This window comes from Manis javanica, chromosome 1, assembly GCF_040802235.1.
Source record: "Manis javanica isolate MJ-LG chromosome 1, MJ_LKY, whole genome shotgun sequence".
Classification (NCBI taxonomy): domain Eukaryota; kingdom Metazoa; phylum Chordata; class Mammalia; order Pholidota; family Manidae; genus Manis; species Manis javanica.
In genome coordinates this window covers 187,851,183-187,869,896 of record NC_133156.1, presented here as the reverse complement: position 1 = coordinate 187,869,896, position 18,714 = coordinate 187,851,183, and the positions used below count along the sequence as shown (strand labels likewise).

The window sequence follows — 18,714 nt, the reverse complement described above, 5'->3', positions numbered from 1 at the left end:
TCTACCAATATCAGAAGTGTCGTTTGAACATTATCTTTCTCTTTTCCATTTCACATATATAACATTCTTTTATGCCTTTCATGTTTTTTCTGTTCATGCCATTCAAAAGAAGCTAAGATTTGTCGTGTAAGCCAACAAAAATCCTCCCTCAGCTCCTTTAAAAACAGTAAGAAAGGTTTCCTTACGGATTCAAAATGAAGGTTTTTCTTTGTTTTGTTGCATTTATTCATCTTTCAAACAAATATATGAGGGGAGATATTTATTTATGTAATGAAATTCCCATGTTTTAAGAGTCTAAAGAGTTTGGATTTACGGTGCTTCCACCCCCACTACGGCTGTTGAATTATTGAGACTGGACAACTTTGAATATGGCCCAGATCACAAAAACCTTGGTTGTTCAAAGTTCCCTGAAATGGCACTATGAAATTAACTACTAAAAGCACCTTAAACTCTTGGAAGACAAGATTTTCCCACTGACACACTGAACCAAATGGTAGCTCACTCCACTTGCTGATGTTCAGAAGCTGGAACCAAAGGAGGGACTTTTCCCACTAAATTTCAGTACAGTTACTACTTCCAAGAATGTGTCCTGTTTTCTCCAGGCTCAGAGCTTGTCTGCTAAAATAATTAGCTGTGAGGCAGACAGGGAAGGAATTGCATCTGCAAAAGGCAGGACAAGGTTAGGAGAAGAGATAAACCTCTCGCTTGGTTCACAGCTGCCCACCCTGTAAGGAGCAGAGCTTGCCAAGAACTCCCACACTTATTTATAGAGAAGAAAGAAGGAAACTGTTTACCCCAGATAGCTTGGGTTTGTAACAACGTTGGTGTGAACAGTTTTCACTTAGACCTGGAGGGAATTCCGAGGCCCCAAGGTGTTGCCTCCCCCACCATCACCCCGTCCTGCTCTGGCGGTCCCCCGTGGTATTCAGGCCAGTGGGCTCTCAGACTTGGGGGTGCCTGAGAATCTCTTCTAGTTACAATGCAGATACCAGGTCCTACTCCAGGAAACTGAGGTGACGCTCCTAGAAGGATTCCTCAATACTTGGAAAAACATGAATCAGAAGCAGGGGAATTTTGTACAGAATTAAGCTATAGCGTAAATGATCAAAATCTGGGCATGTATTCCCAAAGGTTTCCCTTAATTTGGAGTTTTGGAGAATGAAGACAAAGGTCTTCTTGCCCAGAATTTAGGCACCTGGGACTCTAGGGCTCCCAGTTTCCCCTGAAGGTTCCTACCGTGTACCTTGAGCAAATCACTTTGATTTACTATGGGGCCTTAACTTGACTCGCAAAGTGTTGCCAGTCTCTTCTGTTTCAAAGAGCCTTGGTTTCAAATCCCTTTTGGAAAAGGAATGCATTTTCTTCCCTTGGTTTACTGCCTTTCGGAGAACAAGAATGCATCTTAAACTAAAGTGTTTATTGAACTTTTAAAGTCCTTGACTTTCTGTGGGTTGTGCTAACAGAGGTCATCAGGCCCTGCATTAATTACAGGAGTCACAAAGGAAGCGATAGCAACAAGGACTACGCGACAGAGGTGTAATGGTCTCTGTTTACACTGAGCACCCACGAAGTACACACGGAGCTGTGCCTCAAGAACTTTACCAGTGTAACCGTGTAATTCAAGTAGGAGTTTTTATCTCCACTTCACAGATGAGAAAAGAGTCTGCACAGGTAAAGGAAGCAGAACAACGACTCGGCTAGGAAGCGGCAGAGGTGGAGTTGACCTCATGCATCTCTCTGGCTACACAACGTTTGCTTCAACACCCTACGACGGTTCTGCGTGGAGGTATCCATGTCCCTGCCTCACAAAGCCTTGATCAGCTTAGGACCCTGCCCGACCCCACCGCTCATTCGGGGGCCCAGAGAAAGCACTTGCCTTCTGTGTGCCTTAATTTAACTCAGGCAGATGAGTAGAGTGGCTCCTGCTGGAGTGGTTGACATCCCAAGTGCCATGAGAGAAGTGCTTTGATATGAAGTGCCCTATAAGAGCCTGCTCTTCTGTTTACAGAAACCACTCCCGCGAAGAGAATTAAGTGGTAGCTCTGGGAGTGAACAAGTGAACGGTCTGCTGGGCACAGGCATTTAAAGCCAGAACAGCTTGTCACACTTTTAAGATTTATCCAGTTCAGTTTTTTTTCTTTTGGTAGGCTTAGTTTTGCCTAGCAGGTGTTCATTCTGGTTCCAAGGCTTGAATTTAGATCAGAACTTGACAAATTAGTCAACGGAGTTTTCAAAATCTCCACTCACAGCAGGAAGGCAAAAAACGGAAAGAATGTCAGTTATTAAGGTTAGCTGTGGTTCCTGGAATCCAAATGGCCCTTGAACAGAACACTTGGGAAGGGGAAACATTTGAGTCGCTTAAGACTGCTAAGAACTTGCCATGTGCGGAATGCTCTGAGAGTGACGGGCGTGTGAGCAAGCTCTCAGTGACCACGGGGCCGTAGGGACAGCCCAAAGGCCATCTGCAGGGGCTAAAGTCTGCGAGGGGCCGTTGCCTTCCCGGAAACCGTAACTCTGTTCCCATGCAGAGCAGCTGTGTGTCACTTAAGTAGCAGCTAAGTTTGCTATCTGAATTCAGGGATGTTTCCCAGACTTCCACGTTGTGAATAGCTCTGTTGTTTAAGATGGCCTTAATTGCTTACATTCTCCTTTGCCAGGAGCAGGGGGAGGAGCCTGGATCTGGGTCTCCTGTGCAGGAGGACATGATTAGTGGTTAGCCTATCTCTAAAAGCCCTGGGGAGCAAAGCGTAGGGAGGAAGGAAGGAAGTTGTGTAGGATAAACAAAACAAAGCAAAAAAGCCACAAGAAAGTACTTCAGATGTGCAAGAATCTGTAATTCACATCCTCATGGGATAGTTGAAGGTTAGGACCTGGATTAAATGTTTTCATCTGAAATGGGAATATCAAGAAAAAAGCAACCAAGAGGATGGAGTGCCTGGCTTGGTCTAAAGAGGTCCTGGAAACCGATTCCTCCTAATGGTTCTGGGTGTTTAGACACATCAGGGCCTATATGTAAATTGTTTAAAAATATATCTAGCAAGTTTTACCGTTAGGCCATGCACATTGCCAATATGCCATTAGTTTTCCATGACAGGATTAAATAGGGTTTATGAACTTATTGACAATAATTCATCACATTTTTGTTTTTAGACTGTGGTTTAGAAAAAGTGAATATACCGATAAAAAGTATGAAATGATCTTTTGAATGTTAATCAAAACCCATTCCAAATGAAGGAGTCTCCAGCAGGCACTATTTTAGAGTACCTGGCCTGGTACCTGGTGACCCTCACAATTCAGGGTTTTACAACTTTCAAAGAAGAGATTCCTTGGGATTGATCCTGTGTGTCACACATCAGAGGTGGGGCTTTTTCAACATCTTAACAGCCCTTCGTATAGACCCAAATACCTTTAAAAAGTAAAATTGGTGGGCATTTTAACAGGCTACTAAATTATCTCAATATAAAGTGTGCCAGAGATCACTAAGCCAAATGCAGTTAGAAGTGTCAGATTTGTGCAGCTGGTCTGGTGAGACGCTGGTGGGCCAGCTTGCGTGCAAGCCAAAGTTTTTGCAGGTTTTGTACATGTGTATATGTAGTCAATTAATCTGAGGATGGTCTGTCAAGTTGAACTTGACAATGACCCAAAAACAAAACAAAAAAAATAACAGAAATCAACTCGTGACCATGTTAGTTTCAGTTTGTACAGAATGAGCACATTTGAAATGTCCTATGTATTAAATGGGCTTTGTAGGAAACAAATTTTTCTTCCTCAGTGGATAACAGTATTTCATCCTGTGTTACAGTCATTTAACCATAAAGCTTGCACATACGGTCAGGGGTCCCATTGTTTAGAGATCACAAGCTGCATTTCCTAAATCAAGTGGTGGCAGAAATAAAGCAACTTCCTGAGACATTCTACAGAACTTGAAAGGGACTGTATTCTGCAGTGTATTTTTCCCTCCTTCCCTTTTTAAAGTAGCCCTCAAAATTGGTCTGAAACCCATGACTTTTAAAAGTCACTTTAATTTGCATGAAACTTCGAGTTTTGAATTTGAAGAAGTGTTCTGCGGGGTTCTAACCTAGGGAAAAGGCAGCATGGGGTGATGTAGAGGGTATTCTGTGTACCCAGATCCCAGCAGGGTGCCTCACAAGCCAAGGGTTCTAGGAGGTAGGGAAATGTGCGTAAATCGCTCTTGCAGCCTATGAAAGTCTCAGAGGAGTCCTGCAGGAAGGAAACCGAGTGGACTTTCTTTTTGCTGTTTGTTTGCCTACAAAGTCTCTTTCTCTTAATCATTGCCTCCTTTTCTCTCTCTGGCCACCACCTAGCAATACTGTGCAAAGCACATTCTGGAGAATCGACGTAGCTGGGACTACAGTGGCTCTGGCCAAATCCCACATTTCCCCCTTTTTCTCCTCAGTAAACAAGTTTCAAGGTACTTGGAATACTTCTTAACTTCCATTCTCTTCCTCAAAGGTTTACTTTAGAACTAAGATTGGAGGATTTCACAGATTCTTTTTCATATTCAGAATGAGCCTTAGAATGCCAGAATAGCCACAGATAGGAGGAAAGAGGACAGTGACTGGAAAGCAAATACCACAGTGGGTTAATGGATGCAAAGAAAACCTAGAGATGGAACTTTCCCCAAGTTAGCTCTTCCCACACGTAGGGGCTCTTTCACATTTTAAGTGTTGCTTCCTGGAGACAAAAGTCACTAACTCACCCTCCAGCCTGTCTTCCAGGCAGCGTCTGCCTGTCAGGCACTCCCACTTGGGAAGCAAATACCTGGGGATCCTTTCCTATTCAGGGGGGCAGCACAGGCCTGGCTTTTACGCCTGGCATCTTGTGCCCAGTGTCAGAGGGTGGGCGGCAGGGGCTCTGTCCAGAAGGGGAGGTGCAGGGGGCCTTGCTGAAGGCTTGTTTTTGCCTGGATGACCTCCAGCTGGACTCTGGCCTTCTGAGGGATTCCGTGGGCACCCAAGGACCCCTTACTAATTTCTTTCTTTTCTGCTCAAAGCAGAAAAGGTCAGGGCAGGTCATGTTGTTTGCAGCTAAGACCCTGACTCATATGGGTACATCTTGCCAGAAATGGCTAGGACACAATTCTGTCTTAATAAATCTGGGTACTTAGCAATGAAGGACACTGGAGGTAGTCCCAAAACATTTAGTTCAGTAATACAGAATGTGTTTATTCCCTCAAGTGTCTGGAATAAGAGCTCTGTTGACCATGCATAGCAGAGGCTGGCTCACTATTTGTCCAATTACAGACAAGTGCTCCCTTCTGTCTGGGAGCAGGAGAATCTGACTTTCATGGGAGCAGAAGGTCAGAAGAGCAGAGAATGTGCTCAGCTGTATCCTGCTGAATTTGTTTTTCTCACCCTATGAATATGGTAAGAGTAATAAAATTCCCAATAAAGTTCCAGGAAATTTGGCAGCATTTATAAATGACAATGAAGAAGACAAATTTGAGGTAGGGTTTTCCCCCTTCTTAGAGGAGCTGGCGGGGGAGCAGGGAGTGGTTGGTGCAGGATCGGAATTTTATTTGTGCCTCCTCAGAAACCAGGCAGAAGTGTTCGAAGTCAAGAAAGCCACTTTGAAAAGTATTTTCCTTGATATCAGGAAACTGCAGAATTATTTAATCAAGTAAAACCAAAGCTTTTTAAATACAATCTCTGCTGTGGGTTTAGCTGTCTGCTTGCCCTAAGGAAGATCGCAGCATGTGTTTTTTCTGAACCATTTGAGAGCAGCTCAAGACTTCCTGCCTCCTTATCTCTTAATGCCTCAGTGTTTATTTCCTAAGAACAGGATATTCTCTTACATAGCTGTGGTACAGTTATCAAATTCAAGAAACTTAATACTATTATGATAATCTCTTTTCTATACTCCATATTCCAAGTTTGTCTGTTGGCCCAGTAGGGCGTCAAAGCATTTTCCCTGCTCTGGTGTGGAATCAAACCAGGTATCACATACAACAGTGAGATAGATACTGCATCTCCATTGTTTTCTTTGCTCTGGAGCAGTTCCTCAGCCTTTGTCTTTTAATGATATTAAAATGTTTGGATGACAGAGGCCAGTTACTTTATAAAACATTTCTCAATTTGGGTTCCTCAGATGTCTCCTCATGACGAGGTTCAAGTTCTGTGGCCGTGGCCAGAAGACAATGTAAGTGGTGTTGGGTGATGCCCAGCTGCTAATCTTCATTTTGATCACTTGATCAATGTGTAGTCAGGTTCCTCCCCTGCATAGTTAACATCACCTTCTTGCAGCTCTAGTAAGCAAGCTATGGGGCTATATAACCTGTCTTCGAAGGGACTGGGGCAACCACATTAATGGAGGAGGCTGCCGAGGGCAATTGTGGGAACTGTTTTGAATCCTGACTGCTTTTCGTTAGCTGTGGGACCTATTTTCCTCATCTGTAAATGGGATAGTATTTCCCTTCCAGTGTCGTTAAGAGGATAAATAAATATGTTAGGTGCTTGGCACATAGGATCCATTCCATAGACGTTAACACAGTTCTCATTCCTTTCCTCTGCCTTTTAAAAGCTACTTTGAAGGCAGTGGTCTGTCGATCTCTTCTGATTGTGTCCAGTGTTCTGCAGGGGCATCAGGGACAAGTAAGTCATAAGCAATCTCTATAGCAAGAGGCAGATATACACAATTGAGGCCCATGGGAGAAGTGTGCAGTTCTCTGGGGAAATACTAGGTGCAGGGGCTGGAGGGAGCAATGAGAGGGCCGTCTCGAGGCTCACATCATGCTCACATGAGGGGTAGGTATAAGGAATATGACCAATGGGACAGAGACTATTAGACTGAATTAGGCTCCAGGACTCTGGCTGTGCCCCAGCAAGACCCCATGGCTTCACCCCATGCGAGGCCAGGGACACAGGGCCTATTCTGCTCTGCCCCAGCTCACCGTGTGTCCCCAGGCAAACCACCAATCTTCTCTAAGCCTGTTTCCTCATCTATAAATGAGGGGGTTTGGCCAAATCTGTGGTTCTCAATCCTGGCTGGGCATTAGAAGCAGTAGGGGAATTTTAAGAAAATCCCAATTCCTGGGCCCTTCTGCAGACCAATTAAATCAGAACCCAAACATAGGGATTTTTCAAAAGTTCCCTAGGTGATTCTACTGTAAGCCGAATTAGAGAACCACAGGCCTAAATAATCTTAAATGTCCTTTCTAGCCTTAAGTTTCTACAAGGCCATGAACGGAATATTCTGAGGAACTAAATTTTTGTGAACTTAGAATTCACCACTAGCAATTCCTTCTTGTTTCTATTCCTATTTTCAAAAATGTTTCTAAAGTGAATACATCTAATCTTGAAGTTCCTTTCTACCTTAGTGTTTCTATGACTACATGAAAACGATATTCTGAGGAACTAGAATTTTCTGGTTAATTTAGAATCCCACCAAAAATTGCTTTTCATTTTTATTCTTATTTTTGAAAACTTACCTAAGTGTACAAGTTCCTCCCTAGGGAAACAGAAATAATAACTTCGTAACATTGAGGATACCACATGCCATCACCCTAGCCAGAGCAGACATTACTAATTGCTGATGATGCCTCCAACTTGCCTTAAAGATTTTTCTCAACCCTCAGCAGCCATGACTCATCAATCGGCTGACATATAGGATGAAACCTATTGACCATTCTGGGTATGGTGAGTTGAGCGCAATGTTTCTTTCATAACAGGGTATCTTTCAGGACTTCAAAGGCAAGATTCCAGTAGCCCTCCCTCCACCCCAACTCCTCCAAATACACAGGACTACACAGGTGGTAGAGGAGGCTGTGCTGTATATACACTGATCTGGATAAGCTATGGGTATAATACATACAAATTTTATCAAAGTATGGTTTGCTGCTATTTACTTTTACTTAAACTGAACACAGAGAACTGGTTCTGGGGAAATAATGTAGCAAATAGAGTAAGAGCCAGGATTCAAATTCTGATTCCACCACTTACTAGTTACTTACTTTGGACAAGTTACCCAAATTCTAGTCGATAAAATGTGACTAATAATAGTAGCTACCTCACAGAGTTATTGTGACATTTGAATGAAATAACAGACCTAACAATGAGGGTCTCTGACATGCAGGGACCTCTCAACAAATGTGGCCTATTTACCTTGTTAGTACCATTCAATGAAGGTTTTTCATTAATCAAGTTATGACAAGTCAAAATTTCAAAGAAATGTTAGAGGTAGTAGAGATCATTGTAATGGAGACAATAGAAATACCTATATTGTGCCCCAAACACCAGCTGGTGGGAGGGACAGAGGAATCTACGTCCATCCAAAGTGGGTGCTAGTCCCATGGTCTTCCTTGTTGGCAGTGATGCACACACATCTAAGTCAGCAATACTTAGAACATAATACTGAAAATAAGTTCTCAGAAGTTTCTTGGAAAGCCTAGCAATTTAGAAGACCATTCCATGGAGAGAAACTTAAATGGAAGAAAAATCTTATCTGTAAATTTCTGTGCAATTTACTCATGCTGTACAGGTTGCTGGTTCTATGCTTTAAGGATTTCTAACTACTAATTTTCCTGAAAAGGGTTTCAGTGCAGTAGGGCAGTTACTGTACAATGAAACCAACTGAAAATCTATAACCCATGTTTGATCTCTTTAAACAGACCTTGAACCAAATAGAAATTAGTAGGCTCATGAAATGCAAGGATCTTAAATTTCATTGTTTTAAAAAACATTGTTATAATATTGCCATCTGTATACATAAGATATATATAATATTTTATACATAATATATATAATAATCTTTTATAGCACAATAAGAAATCTAGGCTGTGAGAATTACACTTTCAAATGGTTCATTTTCTAGTTGCCTCTTCTGTTTCAACAGGATTCTGATTCCTCCGCAGAGGTCTTCCCCAGCGCTTGGCCTTTTTTATTCCAGCTTCTCACGGGATACAGCCCCTAGTTCTTTTTATGTATTGGAGACTCTGTCACTAGAGCAATAACCCTGCTCATAAAATAGCCACCTGCCCTGCTTGCTGTGCCTATAAAGAAGTCCCAGCTCTCTGATGGCTGGGTCTGTAGCTGGTCTTAGTATACTACTCTATTTTAATTGTGGTTATTTGATTCTTTCATTTATATACAGGTAAATGTTCTCTGTTGTTAGTGAACCTAACACTAGTTTGCATTCTAATGTGCTCTTTTTTTTGTTCTTGTATAAACACCTTCTGATCTTACTTCTCTTAAATCCAAACCCCTTCATTATCAGTAGTAGAGGCAGCTGGTTACTTCATTGTGTCCTCCATGCTTGAGCATTTCTATCTTGGAGTACATGTTACTTTATTATATAGTATCACCTTTTTATTTATCTTTCATAAATAAAAGAGTGTTTTTGGTTTTGTTTAGAGGAGTGGTCCTCAGTGGGTGGATGATCTTGCCCCCCAGGGAACATTTGGCAATATGTGGAGACATTTTTAGCTGTCATGATTTGGGGTGGGGGTGCTACTGGCACCTAGTGGGTAGAGGCCTGGACTGTGGCCAAACATCCTACACAGCACAGGAGGGCCCCCCAAGAGTTATGTGGTCCTGTGTCAATAGTTCTCAGGTTAAAAAAATCCTGTGTTAAAAGTTAGGGTATTACATTTATTTTTTTAATGTACAGATAACTATTAACCCATAAATTTCATTTGGGATACAGAAAGGAATTTACAAAATACTTATTATGCAAACAAGCTGAAAAGCAAAGGCATAAATCAAAATAAGAGGAAGTAGTCTGGGTCGACTTTAGATTTCTCATTTCCACCACAGCCTTTGAGCTAACTAGTTGTGTAAATAGAAAATGACTTTAGAAAAGTGCTCTGTCCCTTAATCTCATGTGGAAACCAAAGGTCAGTGAGAAACCTCAGTGTGTCTACATTGCTGAGCACCCATCCTTTCAGGTATATTTCTTAAACGTCTATCACCAAGCATCCTCATTTCAGAAAACATTTGTTCAGCACCTGGTGAATCCAGTCTTCCCCACTCCCATCTGGACTGCATTTTTAGGGGACACTTGAGAGGGTCTAAGTCACCCACCGGACTTGGTAGAAACTCTTCCCTTTCAGCTGGCACCCAGCTCCAGGCCTGCCACAATGCCTAACCTGAGAGCCGCAACTGCAGGAAGGCAATAGGGTTTCTTCCCTGTGCCACAAATATCCTGTGAAGAATGTCTCAGTATCATTTAAAGGCGTGGCACTTAGTGGGGCTAATAGGTGAGAGAGAAGAGTTTGTATATAGTGCCATTTAGCACAATCCTTCCCAAAATGCATTAGGAAGCCTTCTCTACAAATGATGTTAAACAAATGGAATGGAAAATTCCAGAGTCTGCAAAAAAATTAGGGTGAGCAGACTTTGGAAGAGAGTCTTCATCTCTTCTGGTGCAGCATTTGGACCCCGTTCCCACCATTTATCATGGTGTGTGGTTTTGGACACAACTGTATCCTTCTATTCCCCGACGGCTGTCCTCTGTAAAAGGGATATGAAGCACCTAGCTAGCAGATGTCTGGCACACAAAAGATGTACTGTGAGATGCTTTTGCTTAATAAATCCACTCAGCATAGTACAGTATGGGGAAAAGATGGGCCCACCACGTCAAACTGGAGCTTGCTTTGAAGTAGTTATATCCACAGCAGCTTGGTTAGCACCGGGGAGGAGTGCCAGGCATTAAGCCAGCCCTGAACTTTGAGTCACCTGCTGGTTACTTACTCAATTATGGACTGGCTTTGGGCCCACAAACCATCTTAAGAGGGACCCGTTGGCTACTGTGAGAGCTTGCTGTATGCCAGATTATGTATAATCTCATTTTATTTCCACAGTAGTACAAAATATAGGTGCTATTGTACCTTTCAGTAGGTGTAGAAAGGGAGGCCCAGGGCAGTACAGTGACATGCCCCGGCTTACGATGGCGGGGCGGATGGGCTGCGGCGTGCCTGAGCCTGGCGTGGCTTCTACCTGCTGCCTTTGCACCTGGTCAGGGTCTCATCCCCTCCTTCTAGGGAAATCACTGCCAAAAGCCGCTCACCCACATCCTGGGTGTGGAGGCTTTGTGAAGTCAGCCGGCACTTCTTGGGGACTCCCAGCTCATGGGGCCTGGGGCTCGCTCCTGCTCCAGCACAGGGCCGGTCCCCTGGGCCCTGGCTCCTGGCTGCCACATCTGTTTGGTGGAGAAATGGGTGGGGCCCAAAGAGTAGATTTATTGCTTCTCCAGCGCCTTGGGCTGCATCCCAGCCGCCCAGTTTTGGAGCGATGACAAGGATGAATGTATTTGGCTCCAGGCTCAGTCACTGAGGATTTATTTAGCACCTGCAGTAATAAAAAATAACAAGGCAGCAGCGTGCAAGGCACAGTGTGGACATGTGGGCAGACGCAGAGGGGGTGCGGACAGCAGAAGATGTGTGCTTGCTCTCTAGCTGCTTGCAGTCTAGTTGGGGAAAGAGATGGTTCCCGGAGAATCCTGAAGGAGGAACAAGGTGGGGCATCTTTGTGATGAGGGACCTGAGAGGTCTTGTACTCTGAGGTCTCACAGCTAGCAAGACACTGAGTGACAGCTGCAGATCCTGTGACATTTACACAAGCTCTTTTCTTTCTCTTTGGAAAAATAAAAAAATACAGCTAAACCACTAAGGACGGAAAAACCACTCCAAATCCCACTGCCCGGCGATGACTACCATCACCCTTGCAGGGGACACCTGCTGGCTTTCTTCTGCCCTGTGCAGCTGACTGTACATGAACACTGTCCTTATTTTAGACTCGGATCCTGAACAGAGTGTTCAGGAACCTTGTCTCTTTCACAGCCCTCACCAGCTATTTAAATGGCTTCCTGCCCAAGGCAGGGAAGAGGGGGCACTTCCAGACGTTCCTCTCCTCTGCAGGCAGCACGGGGCTCCAGGAGGGGTGTAGGCAGGTAGGCAGGTGGGAGGTAGGCAGGGAGCATGACACGTGGAGGGGAGATGCTCCTGGTGAGATGTGCGGTAGGACCTCAAGGTGCTGAAGGGAGCTGGTTCAGGCCTAAGGGCTGCAGAGGAGGCAGCAGGTGGAAACTTCTACCTCTGGGGTTCCTCTGTGAGATGGAAGGAGTTGGGCCCGTGGCTGGGTTCGTTAGGTAACCAAAGCTAGGGACTCCCTACAGCTTCCCACGTGCCTCATCAGAAGGCGCTTCAACAGGAACAAAGCGTAAAACCAATGTTTTCTCACATGTGCCCCAAGGAGCATAAATCCTACAAAGGGTTCCCCAGAAAAAGTGTTTAAAAATGAACTTTGAAAAATATGGTCTGCAGTCACTGACCTTGGAGTATTACAATGCACAAAAGCTTACCTGTGGCCCTGAAGAAAGGAGATCTGAACTCTGGGTTTCCCAGATGTATTATTTCCTCAGAATAACTCTTACCATCTACGGAATTCCCCTCCTGCTCCAAGCCCAGTGATGTTGGAGAAGACAGCACAGGGCCACTGGCCTGGAGTCTCCCCTCAGAAAGGTAGCTTCCTTACAATGTTTGGAAAGCCCCGGGCCTCATGGGTGTCAGGTGCCCCTCCCTCCCATTCCCCCTACCTGCTCCCCCATCACCCTGTCCTGAAAGAGCAGAAGTCAGTAATCTCAAGGTCTCCTCCAGCACTGACTCTTCTGTTTCTGAAATTCCTGCCAATTAAATCTCACTTGGAGGGAATATGGAGGGGTGTGTGGGCCTAGGCCATCGAATTTGTTGGTTAAATTCATTTACTCAACAAATATTTTTTGAATTCCTACTGTGTGCCAGACACTATTCTAGGCATTGGGGATTCAGGAGTAAATAAGGTAAGATCTTTTCTCTTACTTGCTGTAATGCAAAAAACAGACTGTAAACAAATAACTGTATCATATATATGTCATCTAAGGGCTATAAGGGGAAAAAGGGAGTGCAAGCATAGTGTAGGATGGGGAGACTGAGAAGGGATAAAGTTTTAGATAAAGTGGTCTGGGAAGGCTCTTCTAGAGGTGGTATTTGAGCAGAGACCTGAAGGAAGTAAGGATAAAGCCCTGCAAAGATCTCAGGGCAGAGCATTTCAGGTGAAGGTAACAGCATGTGCAAAGGTCCTGGGGCAGGAATGTGTTTGAGGAACAACAGGGAGGCTGGTATGGCTTGAAGGAGTAAAAGAGGGAGAGTGCTAGGAGATGAGTTCAGAGAGAGAGTGGGGGCCAGATCTTGTAGGACTGTGAAGGTCATGTAGGAATGTCAGATTTTATTCACAGGGAGATGGGAAGCCATTGAAGGGATTGAGCAGGAGAGTGACATGTGATACAAGTGAGAATTTCTGCTAATGAGGATGAAGACTTAATGGTGAGAGCCCACTCTGTCTTTGAAAATACCGAACTTAGCAAAGTGACAAGTTTTCATTTGATGACTGAAGATCTGGCCACGTCTCAGGATTGGCTGTTCATTCGTTATACAGTTATTGAGCACCTACTATATATCTAGTTCTGTGCTAGGCACCAGGGATACAAATGTAGTTGGTACAACTTTTTAGTCCCCAACTTTTGGTACAAAAAAACATCATAATCACTTTGCCCCCTAATTCAGTAGGACTCTAAACTCCCACTTGCCATGGCAGCGAGGAGTTCCATCTCAGTGCTATTTCGGGGCTGCCCTCCCTTTCCTCTGTGGTCCCATATGAATCCACTACTCACAGGTGCCCGGAAGAGGAGGGGTCTCTCGCCTCCATTCTGTTATGGCTGATGCCATGATGCTTATGCTCCAAGCCCATGGGTCAGGCAATTCTACCCCTCAGTACCAATCAGAGCTTCCCAGAGCCTTTCTTTAGTATCACAGCCCTTAAGACCTCAGTTCAATGATCAGGTCATCAATGGCCACGTGGGGGCATAAAGCACGGTAACCTTCCCCCAGGCCTCCTGTGGTCCCACAGACAAGTAAGCCAGGGTTCCTGGTAGGTGAGGCGGTGTGGGGTGGATGCTAGAGCTGCTTTCCTCATAAGGGATGAGTCAGAGACAGCCCATGTTCTCATGTTGTTGTTGTTTTAATGTCCTGTTCAGTGTTTAATATAATTAATACAAAAATTATTCCTGTTTAGTTTTGTGCACCAAGTAAAGGTGTGTAACAGGCTGTCTGTTTTCTGAAAGATGCTGAATTTCTTATGACTGTCGAACAGAAGCAGGTATATTTCTTTTTTTTCTTGGAGGCAGAAGGACTTTCAGGGATCATCTAGCTGGGAAAACTGATTTTGTCCCTTAACCTTTTCAAGCAACGTGACCTCCACAGGCCTTGGCTTCATCACCTCTGTGCCCCACACTCCAGTGGATGCGCAGCGGGCCTCCAAGTCAGGCTCTCACTAGAAGCACTAACTGGCTGAACAGAGTTTGATTTGTTTATTCTTGTGTGTTCTGCTTTTGCTTTGTTTCATCCTTACCAAAGGGAAATTTCTCTCTCCTTCAACTGTCATCCTCACTCTTTGCCTCTCCTTTTTTTTTTTCCCTCCTTTTTTATTCATTCACCAGTTTATTATGAGGGATCTTATAAAGAGTACAGATGAACAGCCAGGGGAAGAGGTACATAGGGTGAGGGCTGGAAGGGTCCCAAGCAAGGGGCTTCTGCCCCTATGGAACTGGGGTGTGGAACCCTTGCCCATGTAGATGCTTTCACCAACCTAGTGACTCTATGTTTCCTTGTTTTTTTAAAGATCACTTGAAACTCTGGGTGATCGGAGTCAGGCTGGGGCCCCTCAACCTCACCTGGACCCTCCAGTCAGCCCAGGAGGCCACAGATCCCCTCTGTTCAGGGAACAGGAGTGCCGCCATGTCCTGCCACAGCAGAGGCCTGTCCTCTCCTGTATGACACACTCAGCAAAGGGTCGGATGTCAGCTGGCAGCAGGCCTGCAGCGCTGATGAAGTTTAGGGAGTGCTTAGGTGAAAAGGGCACAGGCGGGGAAAGTGAACTCGTGTCACACACAAGGGCTTTGCCCTTGTCTTTCTCCCTCCTTTGGTGAGGAGAGCCCTTGCCCTCACTCTGTAAAAGCTCAAGGAGGAAAGGACGTTCGCCCAGCTATTCATCAACCCTGTCTATGGAGTAGGAGTTTTGGGAAATCATATGGAGCTGTACACTTTTTAAGAAGGCTTTGGGGACTGTTAATAGCAGGCTGCGCAGGGCACAGGAAGAGGCTGCAGATGAGTGTTTTCCACAAGATGCTGCCAGGTGATAAAATATTAAAACCACTACCAACACTCACTCTTCAAGGAATGGTCTTAATGATTCTGTCAGATATCTGGGCCCTGTGGTCAAATGGACAGTGAACTTTAGGCTTTATCAAAAACAGCTTAATGGGTGCTGTGAATGGATGCCAACAGTGCTGAATGGGTGCCGGGCCCTGTGCTAACCTTACACATTATCCCTTTTAATCCTCCCAACCATCCAGTGAGGGAGACCCTGCTATTCTCCCCAGTTTACAGATGGGGAGACTGAGCTTGCCCAAGACCACACAGTTATGATGTAGTAAAGCTGGCTCGAAATCTGGGATTGGGATTCCAGAGCCAGTGCTTCCTTTCTTTACTTCTTTAACAAAAAACTTAAAGGGAAACAATACATGCACACATGGTAATAGTGCAGAGAGCTGACAATGAAAATTAACTGTCCCACCAGACTCCAGTCCCCATGCAGCCACCATTACTAGTTTCTTGTGTTGCCTTCCAGCTATACAGAATGCACACTCCAATGTGTACATGTTTGTGGGGCAACACATGGGGGTGCTATCTACACTAGCTGCATATTTAATTCTTCATTAAATATGTCTTGGAAGGCTTTGGTGTCTGTACAAAAAGAGCCACCTGACTTTTTAATGGCTGCATTTTGGTTCATAGTATGGATCTGTAGGAACATAACCAGTCTACTGCTTAGGGACATTTATAGCTTTCTAGATTTTTGGGGGTGCCTTTCTAGATTTTGCTACCAGTAACTATATTGCAAAAAGCAACCACAGGCAAATGTCTCCGCAGATGTGTGTGAGCAACATTGTGTTTTTAATCACAATTGCAAGATGACATCCAGGGACAGTTGGGTCACTCATGAGGTCACTGGCTCAGAGACTGCACTGCTATCATCTCCTGGGCACTGGGGATGGTACCCAGAGGACCATGCAGGCTCTTGGCTTAGGTATATCCCATGCGTACAACCTTCTAGGTTTGATAGTAGCAGACTTCAGTACCACTGGAGCCCCAGGGACATTTCTGAATGGAAACAAAAATGTGGATAGCAGAGGTTCCTCTTTCTAGCCACCATCTCATCACATCCCCTTGGGGCAGCTGGGAACTGTAAAGGTCACGTGTTGAGCCTGCTGCCCCAGGCAGGTGGAGACCTGTTGTGTCTGATTCAAGTGAGAAGGCATGGGTTGGAGTCCAGAGAGAGAAGCTTGCAGAAGGCCACACAGTAAACAGATGGTGGGGAGATCAGTGGGGTGGGGCTGGGGTGGAGTCTTCTATCTCTTTGTGCATTGGCCCCCCCACTTCTCCTCTGGGCTGGTGATGGTCTGCTTAACAGAGCTTTACTGCTTCTCTAGTTAGTACTAAGGCTTGGGAGGATCCCGAAGCCTCTGGGTCTGGGGAAGAGGGTGCAGGATTGATTAGTGATGCTTGTCCTCTGTGTAAGGGGAGGGGGTCTTCCTCTTGTCACCTTTTTGTCTTCCCTTCACTAGAGTGAAGCTGGCTTTTTGTCTCATGAGATTGATGTTTCTTATATAAATGCTGCTCTCTGTGTATCAGTCAGGGCAGTCTTTGGTGGTAACAAACACACCCACATTTATATTATTTAATACTGAGATTTATTTTTTACTTCGTCCTTGTGTCAGGCATGTCTCACATCAGCTGTTCTCCCTGTAGTGACTCAGTGACCCTGTCTGCTTTCATCTTGCAGCTTACCACCTCAATGGGGGCTTCCATGATTGCCCTGGTGGAGGCTGAGGGGCATAGCACTGGGGAGAGGAGGACGTAGGACGATCACACACTGACTCTTAAATGCCTCTCTGGGTCACTTCTCCTTAGCTCACTGGCCAGAACTAGGTATGTGACTGCACCTAATGTAAGGAACTGGGCAATGTAGGGGAAATATATTGCATGGCTAATCCTGAGCAGTAGGCATCTCTGCCAAGCCCACAAGCTAGTGGGGCCAGGTGAATATGGGCTGCACTAAGCAGGGCAATGACCACAGGCTTTTGGGGACTATTGTTAATAACAGTTGATTTGGGGACTAATATTAGCTTTTAGGTGCTATTCAATTGTTAATTTATCTGCAAACAGCTTTTATTTTTCTTAACCATCTTATTGTCAATAAGACACACATACAGAAAACTCCACACAACAAACATAGAGCTTAACCTTAGTAAATTATTACAAGGCAGATACTCTTGACACTGCCTTCCAGGGTACTTAACAGTACAGTTAATTGCTTTAATTTTTGGACTCAGTGCTCTATTTTGCCAAAATGGAGTCTAACACAGCTTTGGAAAAGTAAAGTTTTGAATTTCAGAGGTATAATCCTCCACGTCGACACCGAGGGCTGTCTAATCTCGACAATGAATTTGCACTATGTCTGTGATCCAAGGTAGTGTGGAAATCCTGCCATCTCAGTGCAAATGAGGGAAGGCATGTGGGGGGCCTCGAGCAGCCAAGCCAGCAGCCTGGGTAAGCTGCTGCCAGCCCTCTCAGGGTGTCCTAAGCGGGCACCTGGTTCCCAGGGCAGCCTGTTTCTTGTGGCTCCAGTGCTCCCAGAGAGCACATCTCCCCTGAGAGGCTACCATACCCACCATGTGGCCTCTGCTCAAGGTCAAACTGCAGCCTGGAGGTCAGCCTGACCCTGGAGACTTCCAGCTCTGGGCAGGAACCCTGTCACCCCTGCCAAGGTATGTGTCAGCCTCTGAGCAGCTCACCAGGATTGGTAAGTTACAAAGGCCAAATCCTAGAAAGACTGCGTGTTCCTGGCTGCTGGCCGCCCAGCCCTGGCGTGGCTTGCCCTGCCTCCAGGGAGCCTACCGCACCTGCTGGGAGACACCCTGGGCAGGGCCTTCCAGCCAGCTCTGTCAACACATATTTCTAGGCTCAAGTCAGACTTGGGAAGTGGGCTTTTTCACCTCTCCACCCCCTGGTCCCCTGTACCCATTAAGCAGCTGACCCAGGTTTTGATGGGAAAAGGAGAAGCTTCACACTCAGAGGAGAGAAGCAAGCCAGGCCACCCTGGTCTACCCCGGGTGCAACCCTTGTCCTGAGCAAGAGGCAAGGAACTTGGATCTTCTCACTCTTTTCAGAGCATCTGGAACAAACTCCCAAAATACCAGAGGCTGCATGCAAACCGCCTTTACTGTCATCAAGAGGACTGGTGAATCATGCAGAACACGCATTTTCTCTCGTCCCCAAATGCTGCATATATACTTACATTCAGTGCCATTTTACATGTGCAAGGTGTTTTTTAAAAAAGCTCTTCTCTCCCTTTTTTTTCTAAATCAAAAACACCAGCTGTAAAACCCACTGTTTCCTTCCCCTCCAAGTCTGCAGAGGTAGGAGGTGGTGGCGGCAGACAGCCGGGCCCTCTGTGCTCTGAGTCAGGCCTCCCTCTCCATGGCTTGCTGCCTGCAAAGCAAACTTAAAAGCTCGTGAATGGCACTTAGGGGTGTGCAAACATGCAGGGAGGCGTAAAATATTTGCAGAGGCACACTGTTTGCAGAATGGAAGGCCACTATGCA

General features: G+C 45.3%; 1 long non-coding RNA gene across 2 annotated transcripts in view; it reads left to right on the top strand.

Annotated features, from left to right (window-relative positions):
- Positions 1–1,370: 1,370 nt before the first annotated feature.
- Positions 1,371–18,714, top strand: part of LOC108392337 (uncharacterized) — a 28,711-nt gene continuing 11,367 nt past the window's right edge. Inside the window, exon 1 of one of the 2 annotated variants that reach the window (XR_012120956.1) lies at positions 1,371–1,786. This is a non-coding gene — a long non-coding RNA (uncharacterized lncRNA). Of the gene's footprint in view, positions 1,787–7,096; positions 7,656–18,714 lie in introns of those variants that run through there. The other variant, XR_012120958.1, reaches the window with a different exon arrangement.